The sequence below is a fragment of the Heliangelus exortis genome, chromosome 1, assembly GCF_036169615.1.
Source record: "Heliangelus exortis chromosome 1, bHelExo1.hap1, whole genome shotgun sequence".
In the NCBI taxonomy this organism is placed as follows: domain Eukaryota; kingdom Metazoa; phylum Chordata; class Aves; order Apodiformes; family Trochilidae; genus Heliangelus; species Heliangelus exortis.
Window position 1 is genome coordinate 4,916,949 of NC_092422.1, and position 8,437 is coordinate 4,925,385.

The 8,437-nt window shown below is 38.2% G+C and overlaps 1 pseudogene; it reads left to right on the plus strand.

Annotated features, from left to right (window-relative positions):
- Window positions 1–301: 301 nt before the first annotated feature.
- On the plus strand, window positions 302–836 carry LOC139791770 (cofilin-2 pseudogene; annotated as a pseudogene).
- Window positions 837–8,437: the final 7,601 nt, after the last annotated feature.

Here is an 8,437-nt window from a genome sequence, read left to right on the forward strand (position 1 = left end):
TTAAAAAATTAAGTGAAGCAAGAGAGCTCTGGGGGAAATCTGCAGATGTTGACCTCCTAAACAAGGAGAAAAGAGAAGGGATGAAGAACAGACAAAATGAAAACAGAGGAGAATGAAGAACTGAAGACAAGATCCATGTTAATTTTACTAGTACTACTTTGGCCTTCCATTTTCATCTCAAGAACCTATTAAGCAGAAGGCTCAAGGAATGTCACCTCCTTGTCCCCAGCACAGTACAACATCTCCTGCATGCAGCATCTCCTCACTCCAGGCAACCTCTACCACCATGGCACCTGGCACCATGGCTTCTGGAATAACTGTGAATGATGAAGACATGGAAGTAAGGAAATCTTCAACCCTAGACAAGATTAAAGAAGAAAGAAAGCCATTCTCTTCTGCTTATGTGATGAAAAAAGGTAATAACTGTAGAGGAGTCAAAGCAGAAATTTGTTGGTGACATTGGACATATTGTGGAGGACCCTATGCACACTTTGTGAAGCTTCCACCTTTGAACAATTACAGATACACTTTGTATGATGCCACATATGAGACAAAGGAATCTAAGAAATAAGACCTGGTATTTATATTCTGAGCTGCTGAAAGTGCACCTTTAAAAAGCAAGATGATATAAGGATGCAATTAAAAAGAAATTTACAGGTATTAAACATGAGTGGCAAGTAAATGGAATGGATGATATTAAGGACCATTCATCATTTGGAGGGAAATTGGGAGACAATGTGGAAGTTTCACTTGAAGGAAAACCCTTAGAAAAAGACAGACGAGTGCCATCTGGATTTAAGGAGCTTTCATTTCTGCAGCTCATTCAATTGGAATAACATTAATCTTCCCACCCCCTTCCATCCTCAAAAAATAAGTCTCTTCCATAACACCCCTCAAGGAGATGCTATTGCTAAGCAGTCTAGCAATGATTGACATTAGACTGTTCAATCCTGGGAGTTTTTTGCAGGATCCAAGGGATGCTTTCAAGTCATATACTTAGCCAAAACTGACACAGACATTCCTTGCAACATGTAGAATCAGTGTGACAGGTAATGTGGATAGTCTAGCAGGTAGCAAAGAGGAAGCAAACCGAATACCTTGAAAATATAGTCCACTGGTCAGATGGTAGACTCTGTACAGTATTAGGGTTGCACTTGGCTACAGTTCCATGAGTGTCTTGTACATTCATACACCTCACCTGCCTCATCAAGTCTATTTCTGTGACATGGAAGAACACAACACTATGCATTTAAAGCACTGTTTTCTAATATATTTGACCCCTTCCCTCAAATGGACAACAATTAAATTGTCATCTGTATCATCAAACCACTGTAGTAGCTGTGTCCATTCCTATCACATGCATATCTTTATAACTGAAATAGCTGTTACAGTGCTTTTGTTTTCCATTGAATATACACTACTGAAGAGAAGCAGAAGTTTTCATTTACCATGCAAGTCTTGAAACAATGAAGTTTTTGTAAAACACCAGTCATGGTGGCAATTTCTGTATTTAAAAAGTCTTAAATGGAACATTGTTATTTGAGGGAGAAAAAAAAAAAAAAAGCATCGCACTTCAAAAAAGCTTGTGGATTATTATCTAAAGAAAAACCAACCAAATACTTTTTACAGTGACAGAACAAGGAGCCGATGGTCACAAACAAGAAATTCAACCTAAACGTAATGAAAAACTTATTTACTGTAAGGGTAATAGAACACTGGAACAGGCTGCCCAGAGAGGTGGTGGAGTCTCCATCTCTGGATACATCCAAAATCTGCCTGTATGCCATCCTCTGAAACCTGCTCTAGGTGAACAGGGGGGTTGGACTAGATGATCTCCAGAGGTGTCTTCCAACCCCTAACATTCTGTGATTTTGTGTGATTATGTGAAAGTGTTTTTGATTTCTATGAAATTATACACTTGATAAAATCTGGTGTTCTGGAAGAAACATATTAGCTTAAAAGTAAATTTTGTAGTCTACTTTCCTTTTCCTGCTCTCTACAGGATCTTGGATGAGAACAACATTAATTGCTGTGTCATCTACCAAATACATAAACAGATCTCGGTCTGGGGCCACAAAATGCAGCTTGGTATAATTTTGACAAAGTCCAACAACTGGTTTACCTCTTGCCTGATTCTCTTCAAGAAAGACCTCTGCCAGTGTGCAGTGTTACTGCCAGACTCCTGGTGTCCACCACCAGTCAAACACGCCTGAAACAGGGAGAATGTTTTTTTCAGTTCAATGAAACAATAGGGAGATGTAGAAACAGGCTTGAATTTTCATCTGACTCCATTTATAAGCTTTATTTCCACAAATAAAATTTCTATGAAGTGGGAAATCTTTGGATATGTGTGTATACTGGAAAATACATCACCTGCCTTTCAGTGATGAGTAACAGATTCTTTCAAATCTTGGTCTTATGGAAGTCCAAATTTGTGTCTTTGGCTGATGTGACTGATGTGTTCTTGCATGCTGTGTACTGAACTGGGCACCTGTTAGAGTCAGTGGGATGATGTCCTCTGACCTTGAGTAGATTGACTTAAACCTTCTTTGTTTATATACTCATAGACATATAGATAAGAGGGAAAGAAAATTTATTTGTGTTACATAAAAACAGCAAAGTAGGTCTTGCCTTAACACTCTCAAACACAGTATTTACTTGAGAAAAACAGTATTATTCTTAAGACCTGAGTATTTTCAATAAGTATGCTTTCCTGTAACTACTAAGCACAAAGACCAATAACTGTGTACAACCTGTAATACTGATGTTTCTGAGATTGTGCTGCTCCTTCCTTGGTCTTACACAATCTGAAGTTGTGAAATGCAGTCAAATTACAGTTGTAGCAAATCAATTCTATTTTGTATTATTCCCAGACACTAAACAACATTAAATCCAAGCAATGAGGAATTACATCCTACTTCCTTATGAAAATTCTAACAGCTTAAAGCCCAGGAGTAACCTCAACAAATCCCAGCCATGTTTCCCAGTGATAAATTGAGCTTCACCTTCTGTCAGGAAGATTTTCCTTTTTTGGGACATAAATACTTGGATGAAACATATTTACATTGCATTGCATAGGGTCTAACTCAGCAAGGTAACAGCAGAGAAGGTTACAAGAAGCTATTGCAGTATGAGTGTTAATGCATTTATATTTCTTAAGGGCACCACATGGTTGTCTTCATCCCTAGGTATTTTTTACTAATCAAAAATGCCTAGTGTCATAGGCTACCATCTTGCTCTTACTCTTCTTCCATCCCTCATATCACTTGGACCTGTGAAAGTGATCCAGGGTGACTGAAACACAAGAATCCTTCTCCTCACAACCATTCATCATGTTTATTTAACTTAAGAGATTCCTGGTCTACTACAAGACTACGATCTTTATCTTGTGGAGATTTATTCTCTCTGTGAGTTCCTTACAAAGAAGTATCAAATTAAGTTATGTCCATTGAGTAACCTTTGCGAACTGTTTTATTAGCTTCTTCCAAGGAATCTAAGGAGGTCAGAGGTGAGCTATTTTTCTTTTAAGAGCTTATGACCCTAATCTGCAGGTACTGTACTACCCTTCTCATGCACTAACTCCTATATGATGATTTTCAGACATTGTTCCATGAACAATGGAAGTAATGAAGCTTGTATTTCTATAAATGTGCACCCAGAAACTCTCAATATGCCAACCCTTCAGCTGCATTACCCATCATTTCAGAGCAGTATCGCAAGATATAGTGTTTTAGTTCCCTTCAGAATTCTCAGTATTTTCTCACTGTGATCAAAGCTCCCTTCCCCTTCCATGGCTGATGGAGGAGGAAGCAGGTGCTGTGGATAGGTTGTGTTTGTGGCTTGGTCTTCACATTGGAAACATGCCAGACACTCATTGAAGTCATCCCAGAGCCTTCCTTTGGTAAGGAACTTTTTAAAAGTTTTCTTTGTATAGCCAGTCACTGTTTTTCACTAAAGCTTAGAACCTGGAGTCTGTTTCCCTGTCTGTGAGGATTCTGTTTAGACTGATCACTATGTTTGGAAGTAGCCTGGGGACATGGGGGTTGGTGGGAGATACAAGTGGGGGAACACAATAAAAAGTATTCCTCTAAATAACCACACTGAAATGCTCTTAAACTGCATCTGCCCAGAAAATAAAATCATCGACTAAATTATCTCTATTTTGGCTTTATTGTTTGGTTGTGTTCTTTATTCCTATACAAACCATTTAAACTTCTACTTAAATGTAGGAGTAAATTCCATTACGCTAGATAGAAAAATCTTTGTGTCATCCTTCTCTTGCTTTCTCTGTCATATCTCTGACCTTGAAACTGTAAACTTATCATGGGAGGCAAGAAGGCACCATTTCTGATTTTCTGCAATACTGGACAAAGTATTACTTATGCTGAACACTGAATCATCCCTTCAAATATTAGGCAGCATTGCTTCTAAATGATATCAAAATTCCTGCAAAAGATGTCTCAGTCATTGTGTTATTGCTGCCTCAGGAGATTGTGCAGCCTTTTCAGGGTGAAAATGGTTTCACAGGAAAGAAATACCAAGACCAAACATTTGAGATCAAACCAGATTTCTCCAGGATCATTTATCCAAGAGCAAAAGTTGTTAGATTTCACACCATTTTGATAAGCTGCCTAGCATGTGATAGCTGACAAACTAAGGGCTTCACTCATTGTCCACCAAATTGCAAGCATAATAATATGGTCTCTCTACAATGTAAACTGTGCTCCTTTTCCTGACTTTGTTGGTAAAGGGAAGTATAAAGGTGTAAAGGAAAAGAGGCTCTTGCTTCTCTCTTGATAACCTAAGTAAGGATTTTGGCGAAAGAAAATCTTGCTCCCAGTACACTCCTCAAATCCTAGTGATGAAAGCTTGTTTCAGTTCCTAAGCCTACATTCTGCTTATGTGGCTTTACTATTTCTGCAAGCAGATACACAGAAAACTGGTCCAGTCCAGTGGTACTTGTGAACCAGAACACAATTTTTGTATTCTGGAATTTTCAAGAAAAAAGTAGTAAGTGCCATTAGTAGGAATAATACTTAGCAAATGCCCCATACATTGAAAAACCTATGGGAACATCATGACTGCATCCCCATAGTAACTCTGATGACTTTAATATACTTCTACTGGATTTAGCTCATCAAGAGAAATGCTAGACATGTCTCACTCTTTAAATATATTCATTTCCCTTTGAAATTGATTTAATGAGGAGGCTGATTTGGCCTATACAATCAACAGAATCAGAGTTTAAAAATGCATATTATATTACCTTATATATATGTATATATCTGCATACACAAGCACATACACAGCTATATTCGTGTATAAATGTATATATAGCCAGACTGGTTCCACTCTTTTGACTCTTCTGATCATCTTTCTACAGAAGACAGTTATGACAACACAACAAAAACCCTCATATCCTAAAAAAAAGTATAGGTTATGGTATCCCTATTAATGGTTTATAGGACCTGTGGCCCTGAATGTTAGCAGGGATTTTTGTAGAAAAAAAGGAAACTGCAGTCTCATCTAGGAAGTTAGTTGAGAAATGAAGGAGTAGCTATAGTCTGCTTATCAGAAATTATATTATTCACTGTCAAAAAACAACTGAAATACTTCTCTATTTATTTCACCCATTGGTACATCACATTCTGTATTTGAAATAAAAAAAGGTTAGGATTGAATGCAATGTGTCTGCAGAGTATTTAGAAACTGCCTGTATTTTAGGGAAAGTTGTAGTTTTCTTTACTTCCTCCCTTTTGAATATTACTTCCTAAAACTGAATATTTTAAATTTCTTTCCAGAAGAATAAGACATTTTTGGCAACTGTAGATTTTGAAGCAAAGCAAGTTAAATACTATAATTTCCAGGTAGTAAGAGGGGGACAGGAGTTCAGGAAGGCTTCGTTTGAGTCAATGTGTACAAATTAAGTCAGGACACTATTGCTGAGAGGCATTAGCTGGATACTATGGGATGTATGCAATTTTTATGTAGAATAAGTGCAAAATGCAATTTTTCATACTGTTACCAAAAAAATCACCTTTGTAAGCAATTCATTATCTCTATTCTCACATTTTGCATAAGTGATCCTTTGCTTGCAGCACTAGTTTACATGTGCTAACCTAAAAAATTAATCTAAAACCCAAGATCTATAGTCACCAAATGACTGCTTTCTATTGCTCTTCTATTCAATGTTTTTAGGCACATCAACATGCCTGGAAATGTAGAGAGGAAAATGATAACTGCCTGCAGCTATTTGAAAGGTTTTAGTTTTAAAAAAAAGGGTAAGAATTAATTTAGTGTGATAATGGGTATGTCTATGAGTTATGGGATAACACCGAGAAATGGAAACTGATGGCTGAGTTTTGAGAGGAGAAGGGGGGAAAGAAGAGACAAAAAGAGAGTGAGACTTATTAATTTGTAGAGTAATCTCAAAAGCAGAATAATATAAGCCCCATTTCTTGACATTTAAAAGTAGACTGAACAAAAGGTGAATAAATGTACATCAGGGAACAATGCTGCATTATCAAAGAGATTAACAAAGTGATCTAATAGAACCTTGCTGTCTGAGTGACTGTCCACTGATATGTGCCAATAAGCTCTTTTATAGAGTCCTCTTTCAGTGCAAATATAGAACAGTTAAAGCTTTTCTTAGCTCTGACCAGAGGTATGGACATGTTATTTTAATGAAAAATGCTCTAATCTTACCCGTTCCCTTCTTCCCTCCCTTTTCTCTACTACATCAGTATCTGTCGTGTGATGGGCATCACAACACATCAGTGGTAGAAAAAGGAGCCCAGAACCCTGGGGAATCAACACTATCAATTATCCTCCACTAGCTCTCAAAATCCAATAGCTCAGGACTATAATAGCCCCTGAAGATGGTAAAGCAGTGTTGATGACTGTAGTACTAAAGTTTTTCTAAATGTTTTTATCTGACAATTATTTCAGCTTATTGAATGATCTATTCATGCTATATGCCTTAGATCAGCTGGCAGGACATCTTACAAAGCAGATACCAAATTCTTCAGTGAATTGTTAAAAATGACGTTAAAGTATTTGATCTATTTTCCTCAAAAGCATAAGAAATGGGAATGGATTATGAAATTATTTTATTTTTCTGCTCCATCAGGCTGCCCTACAATTAATTTCACAAACCCGCAAACTTCTTAAATAGAATAATTTGCAGAATTGTGAAATGATAGATTGGGATGGAAGGGACCTTTAAGGGTTTTCTAGTCCAATCCTACTGCAATGAGCAAGGACATCTTCAAGTGAATCAGGTTGCTCAGAGCCCCATTCAACCTGACCTTGAATGTTTCCAGAGATGGGGCATTTACAACTTCTAAGGGCAACCTGGGCCAGTGCCTTGCCACACTCACTGTAAAAATTTCTTCCTTAAATTTAATCTAACCCTACCCTCTTTTAGCTTAAACCATTTTCTACCGCTACATCAACTCCTGAAAAAGTTGTCCCCTTTCTTTCTTATAAACCCCCATTCCTAGTGCAAAGGGGACTCCAGCCCTCTGATCATCTTCACGACCCTCCTCTTGGAGGGGTCCTCTTGGATCATGATCACTTCTTAACAGGTTGATATGGAGCAATAGCTGAGGTCACTGGTTTCCATTTCCAGGATAAGGAGGTCAGGGGTAGCCTACATCAGTTTATGAAAGAGAAACCCTCCTTAACGAGCCTGATAGTTCTTAATGAGTTTTTCATGATTGTCTCAGTGGATGAGAAGAGAGCAATGGATGTTGTTTCTCTTGACTTAGTACAGGTTTTTGACATTATATCCCATAAAAGACTCATGGAAAACCTAATGAAGCATAGGCTAGATAAGTGGACACTGAAATGGATCAAAAATTAGCTTCACGGCCAGGCTCATATGGTTACAATAAGGTGCACAAACTCTAGCTGGAGGCCAGTTACTAGTCGTGTATCCCAGAGATAGATACTAGCACCAACACTGTTCCACATCTTCAATAATGACTTGAATCAGACATAGTGCATCTCTTGCAAGATTCTCTGTGATACTAAACTAGGAAGAGTAGCTGATACACCTGAAGTTTCTCCTGCCATCTGGAGAGACCAGGAGAAACGGACGGACAGAAACCTCATGAAATTCAACAGAAAGAAATATCCAATCAAGTCCTTGAAAATTACTAACCCTAAACAGCAGAACAGGCTGGGATAAACCCTATGGAAACCAGGTCTTCAGAAAAGGACCTGGGTATCATAGTGGATACCAAGCTGAACATGAGCTAGCAATGTGTCCTTCCAGATTCCTGGGCCACAGGAGAAGGGTCACCAGCAGGCTGAATGAGGTGATCCTTCCTCCTTCCAGAGGCTTCCAGTGCTCAGCACTGGTGAAGACACATCTTGAGTGCCCATACAGGTCTGGATCCCCCAGTACAAGATAGATATGGACATACTGGAGAGA